The sequence below is a fragment of the Etheostoma cragini genome, chromosome 5 (genome assembly GCF_013103735.1).
Source record: "Etheostoma cragini isolate CJK2018 chromosome 5, CSU_Ecrag_1.0, whole genome shotgun sequence".
Taxonomy (NCBI): domain Eukaryota; kingdom Metazoa; phylum Chordata; class Actinopteri; order Perciformes; family Percidae; genus Etheostoma; species Etheostoma cragini.
In genome coordinates, this window is record NC_048411.1 from 1,799,734 (window position 1) to 1,819,727 (window position 19,994).

At 40.9% G+C, this 19,994-nt stretch overlaps 2 long non-coding RNA genes across 2 annotated transcripts in view; one reads left to right on the plus strand and one right to left on the minus strand.

The window, feature by feature from the left end:
• Positions 1 to 10,015, plus strand: part of LOC117945138 — a 23,514-nt gene extending 13,499 nt beyond the window's left edge. Inside the window, exon 3 of the long non-coding RNA XR_004656740.1 lies at positions 9,924 to 10,015. This is a non-coding gene — a long non-coding RNA (uncharacterized LOC117945138). The remainder of the gene's footprint in view (positions 1 to 9,923) is intronic.
• Positions 2,067 to 15,721, minus strand: LOC117945134. Its single transcript, XR_004656736.1, has 3 exons — positions 15,711 to 15,721; positions 10,660 to 10,664; positions 2,067 to 2,146 (listed from the first exon to the last, which is right to left on the minus strand). It is a non-coding gene; the product is annotated as an uncharacterized LOC117945134 (long non-coding RNA).
• Positions 15,722 to 19,994: the final 4,273 nt, after the last annotated feature.

Below are 19,994 nucleotides of genomic sequence, written 5' to 3' on the forward strand. Positions count from 1 at the left end.
ACAAGAGGAAATTTGACAGACAAAGGAAAAGTAACTACATTTATTGAGAATGGTTTTTGAATGAAAACTGGTATTGCATCAAATTGTGAGCCTAAAAATTTGAAAAATGGCATTTTGTGAATCATATGCCCCTAATAGGACTACACCAGCAGCCTTACAGGCAAAGGCTTCTCTGTATAACTAGTAGACAGTCTCATTTATTTTGACCTGCATTGATGTCATCTGTCTTAAATACAAATATGACTCAACATTAAGCCTCAGCTCAGTCTTGTTATTCAATCCATCTCTTCTCTGTAATACTAGATGACCTAGGACATGACAGGAAAGCTGCAAAGATTACTCCATTCATCGATTAGCTGTCAGCTATCACATTAATCCCCAACTATTTTGATAATCAATTCATCTGTTTGAGACATATTTACAAATTCGCTGATTCCAGCTTCTTCTTCTTTTTAGTTTCTTCACTCTTCTGTGACAGTAAACTGTGTATATTTCTGTTGTGGACATGCAAGACATCCAAGGACATCATCTTGGGCTTTTGAAAACACTGATCCACATATTTCACCATTTCTAAACCAAACAACTAATTAATAATGGAGAAAATAATCTCAAATAAAAACGATCGTTAGTGGCAGGCCTACATGACCGTTGGATATCACCCTGGTTTGACACTCCTCCTTTCTATTTGGCTTTAAGGTGATCCAGGAATTTAAATAAATGTAATTCTAATTCTCCTCTGGGTTTATTGCAGTAGCACAAGAGCATGTACTAAATGCCTGTGAAAAAGGCAGGCTGGGTACCGAATTCAATACTTTTTAGGCACTGACCAAATTGCCTCATCATTCAATACTCAATTGCAATACCTAAGGAGTAAAACTCCTCAGCACCAGTGACCCAATAAGCACACAGCATGCTTCTAGTCTACTAGTGTCTGTGATTGGCTGTCTAACGTTGCGGAGACAACCAAAAAAACAAGAAAAATCAACTTTACACACTGAAAAATAAATAAGATTTGTGCCGTTATGTGGTGTAGTAAGTTCTTTTATAAGATTAGTATTGAAAAAGTATTGTTTAGGCACTGGTATCGCAGTCATTGTATCAGTACCAGTATTCAATATTTTTAACTGATACCCAGCCCTAGTAAAACGCAAGCTTGTGTTCTAATGACACATTCCCAGCACCCTGACAGTTGAGGTAATCACACATGCAAGCTCATTCCACAGCAGCGTTGGGGGTCATGCACTACAGTGGCCCTGTGCCCTGCTTACATTTAGTAAGTCTTTTAAGCCTGACTCATAATACATACTGTTTTCTATGGAGGGAAATGTGAACTCTCATGATAGTAGAGCTGGTGGAGGCCCGGTGCAGAATTATAATCAGCTCTTTCTAACTGATAAGTCATCCCGCACCATGGCGTACTCCTGATCCTTGGCAACTTTTAATTAGTGTTTGTCCTTCAAGCCTGTGCTCCTCACAGCTATTAGGCCCTTAAGCCCTTCGCAAATTAATTATAAAAGACTAGGCAATCATAGTAATTCAATTTGGCCCCAGGCACCAGGCCTGGTCTTTGACCTAACACCAGTGTGGCTTTCTGTGGGGACAACTAATGTCGCGGGGTGAGTCAGGGCCAAGCTAGTGTTTGAAAATGACCAGTATGCTGCCATATGTTCTAATGAACCACATGTACTTCACTAACTGCTATTTTAGCCAGGTAACTGATGCATGCAGGTACTTTTGTTAATCGTCATATTTGCTTACGGACAGTGATTGCAATAGAAATCCAGTCTTCAACAAATATAACACATTTTTCACTCTTTCTTTACGGCAGATGATATTTTAATTTCTATTGTCAACTGATCTAATTAAAAAACTAAAACCATGAATAAATTCATCTAACTAAGTATAGCATGAGTGTGGCATTCTGTTAGCCGACTGGATAAGGCACAAACTACACAACTATAGCTTCCCTGTATATATATGTATGTATATATTCCCAGTAAATACTTGCATTGCTGGTTTTGGTCCTTAATATTTTGTAATTATTAAGGAATCTATACACAATGTTCACCAAGAGTAATGTTTAGCATGTTCGCCATCTTAGTTTGGTGTGTTATTATGCCAACATTAGCTAATTAACATTACAAGACTAATAGAGATGAGGTTGAAATCTCAACTTCAACTCAGGGAATCACCAAACTCATTTGGACACATTGTGTGTACGTACCAAATTGCATGGCAATAATGTCAATAATGTCAATGTAAAGATATTTAGACTAAAAACAATTGTATCTGCGTTTTGTATTTCAATGTGTCAGAATGATAATTCTTTTTCAATGACCTCAGGATTGCTGGTAAATCATTTGGCATTTTTTAAATAAATCGAGCTCTGTAACAGCGATGATTCTCTCACATCCAAGGACAGAAATGCTTTCAGTGAGAATTTCACAAGCCGATGTGAGAGCTGTAAGATAGATCTACTTCATGATGTCGGGAGACAAGCGTGATACATGACTAAAAATACTAGAAGCCCAAATCCAAACGGGCCAGACCAATTACTGCTGCCATGTAGCTGATCCTGAGCTGCAGCTGGCAGCATCACACACACACACACACACACACACACACACACACACACACACACACACACACACACACACACACACACACACACACACACACACACACACACACACACACACACACACACCATCTTTTTCTGTCTGTCCTACAGCTATACTTCACAAATACAGTGTTCTTATCTTATGATATTCCTTGATGGATGCTAAATACCTGCAGAAAACCTAAGACTTTCTGGAAATTATTCATGACAGAAACAAGCAACAGTGAGGGTAGAGAGGGTACAACAAGAAGATGAGTATCCATATGTACCCAATACTTTAATAAATACTAGAGAAGAGCTACTATAGGTAAAGAAGTGAGGCAAATGTTTTGATGCAGGGATCAGCATCTGGTCTAGAAGCCCCATTAAGGGATATAGCGTCACTGAGCAATGTCCCACAGGAGCTGAACTGCACACACAGCAGCACAGTGGCTACCACTGGAAGGTAAGTGTTAAAGTAGGCCAATTAGACTGTGGGGATTGGCTGGTCTGAGCTCGAGCTGTGGAAAGGAGGCCAGGACACAAGATGATAAGCAGCTATTCTCCTCCACTCTGCTGGCAACCTGGCACATCTCAACCTGGCACATCCCATCCATCGCCGCACAATCAGCGCTTGGACATTGTGCCAAATCAGTCATTTAGTAACAAATATTACAAAAGAAGCAACCACCGTAATGTCACAAGCCTCCAAGCTGCTTGATAATGTTTACTAACCCTGTTGTTCGGTGAGTTTGTGACGTTGAACATGACACACCATAAAGAAAAAATAATAGGCAATGGGAAAGGAGTCTATTGATTTCCTTTAGCGGGTTTATCTGCACACATACATTTATCTTGGTAAAAAAAGGTACAAAATGATACATTCTCTGCAATACTTAGGTCATGATAAAAAGTCTGAAATCTGTTCCAGAGACACAAACAGTAAGAAAACTCCATTTCCTCTATTCTCCTGCATTTGTGTACAACAGGGTACAAAGCTGATGATAATTATTTCATCAACAGCATAATCAACAGCTTATGTATCATGTTGCTTTCATTAACGGAAGACGTCAAATGGGGACAATGTACCGATGTGTGCATGTTTCCGGGGTCAGGTACTTGGGTTAATCTGCTGCTTTATTTTATTACAAGGAACAGGTTTCCGATGGTTATGTCAGCGATTGAGTGTCAACCGTACAGCATTAATAAAAGAAATTCAACTGATGGAAGACAGAAGAAAGTAGATCTTCTCCACCTAATCCATAATCATTACACAATAGATACATTGTGTCCTCTGAATGATCATGTATGCGGAAATATTAGCCAAAGGAAAAAACAATAGAGGTCCTTTTTTTTTTCTCACCATAAAAAGAAACAGTGCATTGTGTGCTGTGCGTGTCTGTTTCAGCCCTGTGAGAACAGGCGGTTGTTTGATTGCAAAGCACAGATATGAGTATATAGCAGGGCCTGGAGGTCAGCGTGGTAAACAATACTCCCCATGATAAATCCTCCTGTCTGTTCTCTGTGTGCCTCGCTCTTTTGATTCATTCCTTCAGAGAGCACGAGGAGAAGGCAAACAGAACACACAGATAAATAATTCATAGGGACATTAACATCAAAGAGGGCCGCGGGGAAACAGAAACACGGCCATTTGGGTCGATCTGCCGTTTTGGATTTAACCAGACGTAGTGTGTGTGTGTGTGTGTGTGTGTGCCCGTTAGTACGGCCTTGCCGTGAGAGAGAGATAGCCTTGTTGAAGGGCTGGTGGACGTTTACACACACACATACACGCACACACCTGGAGACGAGAAGATCAGCAAGAACGGGACTAATCGATGCTGATGTTTTTGTATTACTTATTACTTCATTAACCACTAATCCCTGTGAGGGAGACAACGGGCTATCACACACAACTGTTGTGTTGACGATAAATAAGGGAAAATGAGCCCCCAGTTGATTGTCTTGGTGGAGTGCATGCCCACAGGGACGTGTCTCACTGGTGAATAGCTCTGTGTGATGGCAATGTCTTATCAAGTGCTGTCATAACATTCCCATCCAGAGCAGCAGAAGGGTCCTCGCTAATTGCCGGAGGACGCGGCGCCTCTCTTCTTCTTCATACTTTCCTTCCCCAAGTGTCTGCACCAGCCTTCGTGTGGTGCGAGATGAGCCTCTGGCCCATGTGGAAATGACGGCTTATTATGGCGGGGGGGAAGCCTTTGAGGCTAATTTGATTGGAGTGAACAATAAAGATTAACTGAGCTGAAATGATGCTGTGCTTATCTTATGTGTATGTTAGGTTTGTGGTGAAAAACAGAAGTAAAAAATGACAGCTAAACACATCAGTAATGATTCATTCACTGACTACTTTTGGTAAAACCTTCTATAATGGGTTATAGACACAGGATACAGAGAAAGTGTTACCGTACTTCTTGCTTAATGAAGGAGGTCAGTCAATCTTGTACTCACACACGTCCAACTAGAGACAATTCAAAGGGCAACTCAGTATTTACAGGCACTCAAACATGACTTGCAAATTGCTGGTTCAGTGCTTATTAATCATTTGTAAGTATGCCCTAGACTGCTTTATGCCCTTTTTTTTAATCAAACTAAGCAGATAAAGTATGTGCTATGGAGAATGTGTTACCAATGAGCCTCTGAGATTAGAGCTGCTGACCCATGGAGACCAACAGGAGTGGAGGTAATGAGTCTGGGAACTGACTCTACAAAAATGGTTATTTAGCTGTGGAAAAAGAAAAAGTGCCACACAGAGAGCGAGCGAGAAAGTAAGAGAGAGAGAGAGAGAGAGAGAGAGAGAGAGAGAGAGAGAGAGAGAGAGAGAGAGAGAGAGAGAGAGAGAGAGAGAGAGAGAGAGAGAGAGAGAGAGAGAGAGAGAGAGAGAGAGAGAGCCTGGTTGGAAGCTTGCATTGCAGGCAGAGTTTGGTCCAGGTATTGCCCAAGCAGCAGCAGCTGGTGTCAGCTAAAAGCTGTGACACCACCTGAGTTCTCTGGGTAACCTTGGAAAGTCTCTGGGGACGTTCACTTATTTATCCTCTTCTCCGGCTGGCACGTCTACCTGCTCAGGACACTCACTGATTGCCCCATGTCCTATTTGTATTTATGTGTGTTAAATCTGTAAATACTGTCTACCTTTCCATACATATTAACAGTACAGTACAGTGTGTGTGCCTGCCAGTGGTGTATTGGCATTTCTTTAAACCAATCACAATCGTACTGGGGCGGCGCTAAGCGCTGGACAAAAGTAGTTGTAGTTGTCAACAGAAACCTCTGATTGGACAGATAGTCTAGCTAGCTGTCTGAATTTACCCTGCAGAGATCTGAGGACCAGGTAACCATAGTCCTCAGAAATCCACCAAAGGGTTGGAACACCAACACAAAGAAAGAGGAAGGGGACGGACATCCGGATAAAAAGAAAGACATCCGGCGCTGGCTGTGCCATTGTCCTATGAGTAGAGCGGTGAAGACCACTCTAAAGAAGCGCTACCCATGGTAGTGCATTGCTCTGCGCCTGGTCTCATTGCCGGACCTTCCTCCACAGCGCTGCGGGGGAAGGTCTGGCTAGTCCACATGGCATTCTGGGATGGGAAAAAAACGTAATCTGTGTAGAAGGTGGATATCTTTGCTCAGCCCATATCAACGTTTTCATTCATGTCAAATACTTGGAAAAGGATCATCAGTCAAACTGTGGTAAGCCCTCTCTATAATCTCTACAGTGTTGGTGTTTCCATTTGCCTGTCTCTGTGCTGGCTGATGCTTATTCAGTCTGTCTTTTAGTCAGGGTGTGTGTAGAGAACTGGAGGCAGGTGTGATTGACTCCCCTACTGTTGCAGAATGCCAGCTTAGAAGTGCACAGAGTCAATGTCCCTGTATCAGGCCCCTTGATTGACAACTCTGTAACCTCGAGCATCCAGCAACCGCCAGCATCATGCAAGGCCACGCTGTCTTTCCTGAAGATGGAAAATGTTGCTTCTATTAAAAACAAACTGGGGGTATCATGGTGACTATATGGCAGAGTCATTTCTGTTGCTAAGCAGATTGTAGAAGCATAAACTGTGCAGCTGCCCAGGAGCAATTTATCCCATTTTTTAAAGCATTTTCTCATTTTAGTATATTTTGATGATTAGCTTTCTAGCTTTTTTTACTCTTTGAAGCATGGGCTTTGCATGTGGCTGCATGTGCAGCAGCCAAACTGGTCAGGATGAGTGTTGTCTCGCCTTGATGCCATGGATTAATTAGCAAAATTGTGAACATGTTGTTTGACTGTTTTTTTCTTCTTCTCTCACTTAGGTATCAAAATTAGCTGAACATGGCACATGTTTAGGGAAAAATTGTCCACTTTATCCCAAACTATCCACCAAAATCAATTTAGAAATAGGTTTAGGTGAGAAAAGGAGCAGGCAGTCACTAAATCAGGCAACACCTAGTTTTAAAAGTTATTAGTGAGGTTTTTAGAAGATTTATATCACGTCAACATCTGAAACGCTGGCTGATTGGCCTAGGTTACTAACAATGAGAATGCAACAAAAACGGTTTGTAAAATGATGTTTAGTTGACACCTATTGTGAGAATTTGGTATTGTATTATTATAGGTATGTAAAATTAGGATGTCCAAATGAAGGATACCGTACAAATTAAAGTATTTCAATATTTTATGCATTACATGTTTTTTTTCCACAGAAGATACCACGACAGGTCCCAGGGAAGCACAGGTCTAAATGATTAAAGTAATGATGCTTTAGCTTCAGCTTCTTCATGCGCATGCTGGCTCAGTGTTGCACTGTTATGGCTTTCCTGGGAAACTTAAATTGAACAGAGCCATTGTTAATGTTATTAGTCACACCTGTGCATTTCCTACTACATCAAAATGGTGTGAAAAAAATGTATGTCTGCAAACATGTATTCAGCCATATGGCTCAGAGCTCCAGATGAAATAAAAATGTATAACCCAGCATAATGTTAGGAGATAAAAACATAGCTGCCCCGGCCTAAATACTGTATACTGGCACACTCGCTGCAGCTGTTCCAATGTGTCAGCCCTGCAGAGCCTTCCTCCCCTCTGTGGTCATGCTGGTGACGTCCGGGATATTGTGAACATCTTCCTATTTCCACACAATTTACAGTGAGCGACCTTTCTGTAGGTTGCCACAAACTATTAGCCTTTGCCTCACATTTCTAGGCTAAGTCTGTGGGATAAAACTGTACTTGTGGTGAGCTTATAAGAAAAGGTTAGACATAATCTATATTGTTCTACATTAGTGATTTAGGACAGTATAGTCAATTTGTACAAAAGAGGACAGCTTTCATTCTGAACTATACAGTTTTAATTGATGTTATGAGATGAATTAACAACTGACTCTGCAAAATTTTAACATTTTTACACTCGAATGAGCTTAATTTGAATGCCAGGTGTTCAGCTTTGAACCAGAAACTGTCCCCGTGCATCAGTAAACTCACCACGGCGGCTGAAGGGTTTTCCATCCTTACTGTGGCTCTAACAGCTCCCAGATTAGTCTCTAAAGGACATCATCATTCCAATATCTGCTGCTCAGCTCAGCGGAGACTTCTTCAAACTGTCACATGAACAATTTCAGAGAATGAAGAACTGTTCATTTTGCAGTGGATTTTTATTTTTAAACAAGCTTTAAGGTCAGTGTTTTAGAATGGCTCTTATTTTATATATGTATGTATGCTATGCGTTTCCAAGAACAGTACATGCTAGGGCTGCACAATATGGAGAAAATATCTAATGGCGATTATTTTGCCAATATTGCACTTGCAATATTATTCAAAACAATGGATGGATTGATCATTTTTGAAACACTTATAATTCAAAAGTATTCAATTTAAAAAAATTAAATGATCATACTATCATTTTTGCAAGGATCTGTAGGATACGATTTGTGGTTAAGAGACATTTCTCCTTTAACATATGTTGCACCCCACTGCGATTTGGATATTAAAGTTGTCCATATTGCGATTATGATAATATAGATTTATTGTGCAGCCCTATTACATGCTTTATGTACTGTATCTTCATCTCATACTCTCATTCTGCGTTGCTACATCCTGTTAGTTGATGCTGTTAAAGAGATTGGATCAGGGCTCAGTCTGCGGTGAACATGATTGGTATGCACTTCAGGTCCATTTCTCTTATTTCTCAGTCAATATTTTGATGATAAGGATTCACAGTCTACTTCTCTGTTTTAGGAATACATGCGTTTGCTACTGTGATGTGGCTTGAGACCGAGCCTAGATCCCCATTTCTTCTGGGTTGGTGGTCATCTTCTAACATCGGAGCTACAGTTTCTCCATTATCAGTGGTGCGTATAAGAGCAAACAGAGTGTTGTGGTGTGGTTTTGGGCTATTTTGAGATCAGAAGCACAGCTGAAAACAGAGAGGAACACATTATCGGTGTGGGAGGCCTGGATTTAATCATGACCTGTAAAATCCCTTTTCTGTTCTTTTTTACAAGAAACAGATTACTCTTTCAGTCACAGCGTGGCTCTAGTCTAAGAAGAGCAGTTGCTGAATGTAGGACAGTAATGAGTAATATTCGGCTTGAAGCCAAAGAGAATTTGGCTGCAAATTCCTGGGACAACGAGGAGGAGGTTCCTGACACCTGAAGTTTTATGATGTGCCGACAGCTCAGCCAACTATGTGTTATATTGCAGAATGAAATATATTGGGAAATTAAATCAAAGTCAAGTTTAGTAACATAACATAAAGAGAGGCCCGTAAGCTTTCAAATTAGATCTGCTCATTTAACAAAAGCAGTACAGGATCCACTTGCACTTGGTAGGCACTGAGTAGGAATACATGCACACACACTGATTATTACGAATATATAATAATATTCAGAATTTGATACAGGTCACATAAACAGCAAATTCTTGTTGGATATTCTGAAAAAGGTCTTTTTCTGAATACAGTATTTTCTGAGTAATACATGTGGGATATTCCGGTATTATTCTGGTTTAAGAAACATTCTTTGGACTTGTAAACAGCGCATTTGGACTATGCGTCTAAATCATGGTTTTAACTGAAGCTTTAAGGCCTCTTGTCTGTTTACGGCTTATGGTCAGCTCTGTGCGTTGCTATGGTTACTGTACACAAACCAACCAGCTGACAGTTTGCAGCCAAAAGACTGCAGACCCGATGAGGAGAAACACAGCTACTTTTAAACATTGTCAAAAATTTGGATTTCAACAGGGATATTCATTTGGATATGTGCACTCATCGCTATGACGACCTTTTCAAGAAGCCGTTTGAAGGAATGAAAGAGGGAAGTCCTCCACCGCCACAAAGTCCTATTTTGCACGGCTACATGTAAACGGGAATATTGGTGGAATATTCACTTTCATTAGCCATGTAAACAGCTCAGTCGGAGTATCTTCCTTTTCAGAGCATGTAAATGTCGTCATTGACACCAAAACTGCACTGACATTTGGTGTCCAAAGAGTCTACACTACACGCTGGTGACTCTTTGAGGCTGTTCTTACAAAATGGCCTCGCAATTCATCCAACAGTTGCTGAGACATTTGAGGAAAGGACTTAAGTGTCAGCCTCGTGGTGATGATAGAGGTAATGTCAGGGGATCACCAATGTCAGCATGACTCCTCCTTTGGTCACCGTGGCTACCTGTGGTACACCATTCAATAGAGTCTGGACCAAAGTGGTCAACCGACGCCCATTGCCATCCCTAGAACTAAACCACTATGGCTTAAGATGTGAAAAGCAGTGTTTCCACAATAAAAAGCAAACCCACAGGCAAACAGATTATGTGCAAAAAGTACTGAATGAGTGTAAAGTGGCATTGTATAAAATGTATTGTAAATTACAATTAAGAATGATTAAGAATGTCAAAGATTTTTTTTTAATCATAATTTCTGAACGTTTTGAGTTTTCCATGACTCAAATATAGCACAATAGCATTGGCTATCAATTCTAATCTAGGATTGAATTGCCAGATTCCTTGCCATCATCATTTCCTCTACAGCATCTATCTCTCTGTGACTCTCTCTTACACACAACAGTGTAGCACACACACTCATAAACCTCACAGTGTGTGTCGTAAATGGTAATGAGGGCCATTCTTTTGTAGTTTAGCGACACTAAGGCCTTCTGCTTTCTTGTGTGTTTTGTGTTTCTAATATTCCCATTCTGGGCCCTTGTATTAAAACAAGCCCTGGAGATGTTTTTTTTTTTACTGGCCAGTGATGGAGTCCTAAAATGCCCTGCTGCTGCTGTTACCATGACAACCTGAGAGAAAAAAAAGTCCAACCTGGTCCAAAAGGCTTCCATTTTTTTAACATGCCTCATCATGAGCTCGATGAAAGCTGCACCTGCAACACGCCAGCACTGCTATTTCTGCTGTTTACTGGAGAATGTGTTGTCTGAGCGGATCTCCCACTGGACAGCAAACTATCTGGGGCCAACTTGGGCTGCTTATTCCTTCAATACATCTGTGAGGAGCATCTACTGCCCAATAACTTAGTAAGAATTCAATCTGGGGCATTCTGCAGAATAACACCATTAGTTACACTGACCACAATAGCGGATGTGCACATTTGTATTATCTATCCGCGTGTCCTCATACAGTGCATGCTGTTAGCCCCTACACACAGCCATATGTAATTGGGATATCTAGAAAATGCACTCAAGAATTTGCAACAACAGCAACATAATAGCATGGCGAGGAAAAGATAGCTGAAAACACTGCTGTGGTTTAACGTGTAGGTATAGCTGTGTACGTACACCAACTCTAGGGAGGAGAATTTACAGTATACCTACCTAAAGACAGCCGGAGGTATGTATCAGTGCACACACACACACACACAGTTGTAACTTTATGTGAGAAAAAGACGGCCTGGACTGAACAAGAGGAAACTTTGAATAACGTTAAGAGCTTAAGAGACAGTGAATAGGTGCACCGTGCATAGAATGTAAGAGGCCCCGCTGAAATGATGCAGTCACCGTAATTACCAGTCAATTGTCCTAAACTTTAAATACCCAGGTGGCTTTTGCTGATAGAGTTTATGTTAAGTTTAACACAAATGCATATACAGTTTAGTTAGGTTTTATAAATCCATAAAACATGGTCTGAGAGACAGGATTCTTTTGACCACAACAATTTCAGCATCAATCAATCAATCAATTTTATTTGTCACAAAAATTGTACAAGTCCAGTGAAGTGTTATCCTGTCAGCTCTTTGAACTTGTGTATGTTTTCGATGTAAAAAAGCTGTTGAATAAATGTAGTGGAGTAAAAAGCCCAGTAGTTCCCTTTGAAATGCGGTAGAGCAGAAGTATAAAGTAGCATGAAATGGAAATACTCAAGTAAAGTGCACATTGAGGAGGCATGAAAACATATCAGTGGGAAGGTGGAGACTGTCAGAGTATACCCACCCACCACTAAACCGCTGTTCATAACACCGCTTGAAGTTTAAGGCAACAGACCGAGAAGAAAAAAAGACTTGTCTCTGAAGGAAAAAGGGCAGGTTAGGCTTTGGTCCTTGTTTCTTTTTAAATTGCCGGCTCTTGAGGCACACGCTGCTGATGCTAATGTGCTGTTACTAACACATATTTTCTACCATGCATGTCAGACTTGTACACCTGACTCGACGGTTGTTTCTCATTAGGCATTCTTGTTCTTGTGCCTCGCTTGTTGCGCTTGATGTAAAACGATCCAACAGCTCAAAGCAATCTCATCCACATGGTGGAACGCAGAAAGGCAACTGTCCACTGGACCCTTCCCTCTGCCACTACAGTCCAATGGATGATAGTTTCATTTCAGCATGCCTGATTGACCAAAGCAAGAGACTGCAAGGAGTGACAAAATTGTACATAAAACGACTGATAATGATGCACAACGTGCTGGGGTTGTTCACAGAAGAAGTGAAATAGATGCGGCATCAAGATAATAGCTCAACTAAAATTATTTGTTCCATCTTTTCATGGGGAAAACAACTAGTACATACATTAAGGTGTAGGCATTAGAACTGCATGAATCATTAATCGATTAGTTCTCAACTTTTAAATTAATTGCTAACTATTTTAAAAATCGATTAGGTGGTTTGAGTCTATTCTTTAAGACAAAAGTAAAAATTCTTTGATTCCAGCTTGTTAAATGTGAATTTTTTCTAGTTACTTCTCTCGTCTCAGACAGGAAACTGAATATCTTTGAGTTGTGGACAAAACGAGACATTTGATGAAGTCATCTTGGGTGTTTGGGAAACACAGATCCACATTTTTCACCATTTTCTGACATTTTACAGACCAAACAACTAATTGATTAATCAAGAAAATAATCAACAGATTAATGGACTATGAAAATAACCATTAGTTCCAGCTTTAGTATGCATCACTAGAGCATTCCTGGTGTATTTGTAAGGTATCTTTTTCTCACTTACAGCTCCATAGCTTCACAGCTTCTGATAGTCCATGACATCTTTTCTTAGACTCCCCCCCCTTCTCTGAATACGTTATGACCTTGCCTCCAGGTCCTTGTAGAATACCACATGCAAGGCAGGCTACTACAAGGCTTTGGCTGCGATCAATACTAATCAATTTGTCAGTCTGTTAGCTAATGACAAGCTAAGAACACGCTGCTCGGAAAAATATGGCTTCCAGACCTCTTTAATTTGTCATAATAGGAGGGCAGAGGAAGCAAACCCGATTATCTGGCTCTTGGTCTCTGATCCCTTATGTGTGGCAGACACAATTTGAAGCCAAGCAGGGTTATTTAAGGACGCCCGCTGCCTTTTTCTGTTTTAGGCTGTCAGGTGGATTCGATTTGGAAATTGGACCATTGCTAATCACATTTTTGCGCCAGTCAAACTATGGTGTGTTGTGTCACGTCAATTTATTTATAGAGCGCATTTATAAACAACCTAGGCTGGCCAAAGTGCTGTACAAAGTTATATTATGTTAAAACAACAAAGACAGACAATAAGAATATAGACACAATGAGCATCATACAAGCTACACACTTCAGTACAATGTCCCTGAACTACATCATACGCCAAAGAATAAAAATGTGTTTTAAGTTGAGACTGAAAGATCTCGGCAGTAGAGGAGGAGCTAGTATGAATGGATGTTTGTTCCAGAGTCTCGGGGCCACAACGTCCCTTGTTTTCATGATGAACTGTGGAATATCTAAAAGGAAGTGATTAGATAATCTAAGGTTCCTGGAAGAGTGATGTGGGGTAAGAGGATCAGCAATACACCATATAAAGGGGTTCAATCCATGCAATGCCTTAAAAACAAGTAACATTACCTCAAAATCTATTATATATGTGTGTGTGTGTTTGTGTATGTGAACACCTAGAGAAAAAGATAAAAGTACATCTATTTACAGTAAATAACCTACTAAATGGTGATCAAGCTCACAATGTGTAATTTAAAAAATAATATGTGTCCATCAAACTGCTTGGAACATGTCGTCATAGCTTCCAAGCTGAGATAGGTGTATAAAAATACTACCAAAGGCTTGTGGGCCAGTTTGATGAATTCTAAAAGCAATCCTTCAGATGGGGTCGGTAGCTCTTGAGCAGGTCCGAACCCTTATACTTGGAGATGAAAAAAATGGATGGAGGATATACGGGTTTGTGCCGGGTTGCTTAGCCTGTCACTTCACCCATTCAACACCCAGCAGCTCCCTAGACCTCTGCTATAGAGCTGCAGAACAGGGAGCCCATTAATCAAACCCCAAAAGGTCAGGAGCTAAACCCAATTTACCGGCATGCTCCCCTTGTCACTCCCAAGAGTAATGAATATGTTGGTGGCAAACCAGAAGGAGCCCAGCTAAAGAACTGTTCAGATGGATTTAGTCTTTCTGGAAATGTAACATGGTTCATCTGCGGCCGACTCTTTGCCAGGAGGGAGAGGAGCACTGTTGTTCTGTACTTAGTGTGCCATGCTCTTTTCTTTTGCCTTTGTATGCCTCATAAAGCAGAGGAGATGAAAGTGAATATAGGGTATATATAACCCCCCCACTGATTTGGTTTGAAGTTACAGTAACATAAAACTGTGCTATGAAGTCTCCAGGCTTGAATATTCATCAAAACCAGACAGAATGCAACAAGTTGCACGCTTTGTGGTTACACGATATTAGGAGAATAAATCAGCATGTGTAATATAATTGTCTGCAACTGTATATGTATAATATCGTGATATGTATAATGACACCCAGCAGCTAGTGACGGTACACAGGATAAATGGAGGCATGATCAGTGCCGTTAGCAGGCTCCTAATTTTACATGTTATCAGCTGTTTCAACATTTATTTTGTGAGTTAGCCGAACTACAAAATTAGCTGTTGGCTGTTATCAAGGAAACACGCACCACAAGCCACTATCTGTAAGCTCGGCCAAAGATATTTTAAAGCGCCCGTATTCTGCTCATTTTCCGGTTCATAATTGTATTTTGAGGTTACATCAGAATGGGTTTACATGGTTTCATTTTCAAAAAAAAATTGTGTTAGATTGTGTTTAGGTCTCCGTTTTAGCTACAGAGTGAGACATCTCACTGGGTTTAGCTCCAGAGTGAGACATCTCACTTCTACCCTATCTTTGTTGGGAGCTGCACATGCTCAGTAACTCGGTAAGATGCTATCAGCTAGATAACTCTTTCTCCAGCTTTGGTCAGTCCAAGGCAGGATCAGCTGGGAGACTTCTTCTAGACCAGGGACACTTAAGTACCAGGGACACCAGGTACTGTTAAGAAAGTATTAACAGTACAGAGATGTACAGAGAGAGAGCATGGGGGTTGGTGGTGTAGTGAATACATTCAAATTAAATATAACAACAAACATTTCTGTTGGTGGCATAGTAAAGCGCTGATGAAAGAGCAGCACTTTGTCTCCTTATTTTTCATCCATAAGATTTCATAATTTCTTCAGAAATGTTTAAATTCTTCAGTGTATTCCAAAAAAATGTATGAGTGAATAATATATCTAATGATACAGTATAATATAGAGTACCAATAGGCCCATTTGACCCCCTCACAGACAACCACTGTAGTCTGTAAGGTGGCCTGTAAGGTGGCCTGTTCGGCCTGTACCTTTTGGGTACAGGCCGAATTACATCAGTACTACCAAAATAAAATGGAATGGTACCCAACCCTAGTAGCCTGCTGTCTTCCACCCAGCTGCTGTCCGTGTATCAGCCATACTTACTGCAGTAGCATTGTCTTGATATTAAAAAGCAACCTTCTTAAGTGAAGCAGTTTTTCTATTCAGTAATTATTATTGGAAGATAATGGCTTTTTATAACTGCGCCACAGATCCTCCGCCCTGCTGCCCGCCCTTCAGCTGTCCGCCTGTTTGTCATGCGTCTGCAGAGAGCCTCCTGTCACTACCTCTCAACGCCGAGAATCCAATGACTTTCCCCTCATCCATAATTGAGAGGCCTTGGTAGGTGCCTGGAGAGCTGAAATGAATTAGCTGGAAGTATTAATAGCCAATAGCTAAAAATACAGCTGCAGGTCTATTTGCAGGAGCCCTCAGAGGCAAGGTTGTCCTGCTATTAGCCGCATTAGAATTTGAAGCGACTGTGTGAAGTGACAAACAATTATATGAAAACTTGAATGTCAAGAGGCAGGTCTATAACAATATCAACAGTGTAAAACATTAATTGGAGACAAATGCTCTTTTTCATGGTGTATCAAAAGTCTTGGTCCTGTATCATCAAGTATCATGACTCCTAAATGTGTTCAAATTCTGTTCCACTCTCGACTCCCTTTAATTAAATCAACTCACCTTTCTCCATTCATAATTCTACAATCCACTGCACCATCAAACGCCACCCACCCACTTTAATAGAAACAAAGGAAGATCATGAGGATGATGCGGGTGACTTGCAGTCTATCGAGGCAGACACATTTCGGTTCTAATGATCTAAATGAACTTGTCACTGTCTCTCTCCTCTGTGTCTGAATGCCTTCTCTGACCTGCTGTAATTACACCTTTCATTAGCCATTAGCAGGGTAGCCTCCCAGCCCGAGTGGATTGATCGGGTGCTCACAGGGCTGCTGTTAAGGACACTGCAGAGGCAGACAGGACCGTATCCAGCCGCCTGATAAGGGCAGTGACTTCAGGGATGGGGAATGATGGGGAAGATAATGACACTGTACTGCTCTGCATTGGACCTTATAACTGTCGGGTACCACTTCATAGGAAGATTACATCTATAAAATGAATCCATGGCCTCACTTTGCAGGCATTAATAAAGACTTCATTCCTCAGTCTACCTATTCAGGAAAAGGTTTCACACAATTACAGCTTTTTTCTTCTTTCTTTAATCACTGCTTTCAATTTCTTCAATGACAACTGGGGAGTATTGCAATTCTTAAGGTTTAAATAGCTGTAATACCTGTAATGTTTGAAAAGGCAACTGCATACTCATAACGCTTTAAGTAGCAATAAAAGAAGTAATAATACTACAAAGGTTTTGTCCTAGGGCTCTGTATGAAAGGGCTCGTTGTCTTCATGTAGCCTGTGAGTTTTTTGTAGTTTTAGCTGAACAATATTAAAAGTATGTGGCCCAAAAGTTAAGACTGGGGCCTTTGAAACCAAATAGTACAGAATGTCAAAAAATGTCAATAATCAAAAAAGTAATAAAAATTTCATGGTATAGTATTTGTGACTATTATTGCCCCAACCAGCATCGTCAGACCCCGCCTACCACGAGCCCGGGTCTGTCCCAGGTTTCTCCCTAAAAGAAGGTTTTGCCCAGCCACTGTCACACTAAATTCTTGCTTTTTGGGGGAATTACTAGAACTGTTGTGTCCTTGTAAATTATAGATAGTGAGATAGTGGTCTTACCCTACTCTATCTGTAAAGTGTCTCAAGATACATTTTGTTATAATTGGATACTATAAATAAAATTGAATTGAAAGTATTTTTAATTCAAATTAAAAAACTGTTGTTGTAAAGCCACAGTGATTTAAGCCAATGACTAGCCCCTTTCACCAGCCTGTTCAAGGTGGGAATGTTGTGCAGTTATTCCGTCTCACCGTTATAATAAAATAAAGGTATGGAAACGGAGTGGGTGGGCCAGAGTTGCTCTGCCGTTAAGGCGGCAGCGGAGGTAGTACCAGGGCCGGGACAGCGGGATCTCACTCTCACACACTCTCACACACACACACACACACACACACACTCTCACACTCTCACACTCTCTCACACACACACACACACACACACACACACACACACACACACACACACACACACACACACACACACACACACACACACACACACACACACACACACACACACACACACACACACACACACACACACACACACACACACACACACACACACACACACACACACACACACACACACACACACACACACACACACACACACACACTAGACTGTTGTGTTAGGGCTGGGCGATGTGGAGAAATTCAAATATCACCATAGTTTTGACCAAATATCTTGATATTAGGACCACAACAATAGTGTAGTGTTCACTATTTGTGCTTTCACAAAACATTTACACACTAAGATTTTTGTTAATAATCCTCCCCCCCTCTCCTTTCATGTCTTCTGCTGTCCTATCAAAAAGGCCCAAAATGCCCCAAAAAAAGAAAAAGAAAAAAAGATTGTTAGTTGCAGCACTAAACTGTATTACAGAAGTTGAACATGTGTATCTATAACGAAGCCAGTCAACCATTGACATCGTAATCTGTTTTCTCATTTTTTGAAAAATTCTAAAATAATTTGAAAAAAGGTATACAGTCCCTGTAGGTGCATTATACTGTACTTTACATTCATGATACAAAAAGTGCAGTCTGATTTAAAAAAGAAATCTTGATTTTAACTAAATGTGGACTCTGTAGAAGCCCAAACTGAACTACATAAGCGTAATTCTATCTGAGGGATTGAGAAATGGATGACTGCTTCCAGCAGCTTTTGGACTGCATAAAGTACAACAGCACACTGGCTGCCTCTACATGAGAAGTCTATGTATCGGCTAGAAGGACCCTCGTTTCTGCTCTGCTGAGACCTTGAAGGTACCGTGACATGATGCTTTTTGGATGCTTTTATACAGAATTTAGTGGTCTCATGACCTCAAAAGGGCAAGATTCCAGATCGGCCCATCTGAGCTTTCATTTTCTCAAAGGCAGAGCAGGACACCCAGGGCTCGGTTTACACCTAACACCATTTCTAGCCACTGGGGGGGCCATAGGAAGGCTGGGGGAACTCATATTCATGTAAAAAAAACTCATAAAGTGACATTTCCATGCCATGAGACCGTAAACTTTCAACCACAATAAATGCAGTTTTCATGGGGAATTTTCTAACCTCAATGAGGGGTTCTCCAACAAAAAAACAAAAAAACTTTGGGAACCAGTAAAGTGATATTGAGGGGTCAGATCTCTGACAGATTTGGGAGAAAAGAAAACCCACAACGATCATGAGCAATATATCAAAAGAGGTTCACATAGGATTTCACAAAGCTGCGTACAAAGCCTTCAATCAGTTCCCTGGCTGCTGCAAACCTTTAATAGTGCAGCTAGTATACTACAGAGACACTGTGAGACATGCTGAAGTATCTGTAGCATGAAGAGCTGTCCTATCACATCACCTTGGAAGTCATAATATCTGCGGTGTGTCATGAGTCACGAGTGTCTTCTGGGTGTTGTAATGCAACATGAGATAGTTGTGGGTGTCGTCATGGGATCTCACCAGCTTTACAACCAGCAGAAAATAAAAAGGGGAGGACGTCATGAGACAAACATCCACTATTACGACGTATGTAAGGAGAGTGGTCTGAATGCAGTGTTCAATTTGGGACCCGATTGTACGGTGGCCGACAGGGGCCAAATGCACTGCAACTTCATGAAACACACGCAAATAGACAAAAGACAAGCAAATTAAGAAAACAACTTCAATAATTTGATAACACATGCGCAGCATTTAGCAAACGTGCTTCAATTACACACAACACAACCAAATACACAAATGCGCTGCAAATTTAGAAACTTTAGGAACTATGCTGAAGAAAGAAACACAAACTGAAGAAAAATGAAGAAAAGCACACAAACTCTGAAAACAAATGCAAAAAAGATTTCCTGCAGATTAACCATCTGAGCTCTAAGGACATTTTTAAATCTCTTTTAAAAACATATTTTATTGATAATTGCATGTAACTGATCCCAAGCACGTGCCAAATGCACTAGAGCCCAGAAGACCTGGATCTTATCTAACATGTGTCTGTGTAACAAGGTGCTGTAGAGCCCAGGAGCCCTTGCTCTTATCTAACATGTGTCTGGGTAACAAGGGGCTGTAGAGCCCAGGAGCCCTGGCTCTTATCTAACATGTGTCAGTGTAACAAGGGGCTGTAGAGCCCAGGAGCCCTGG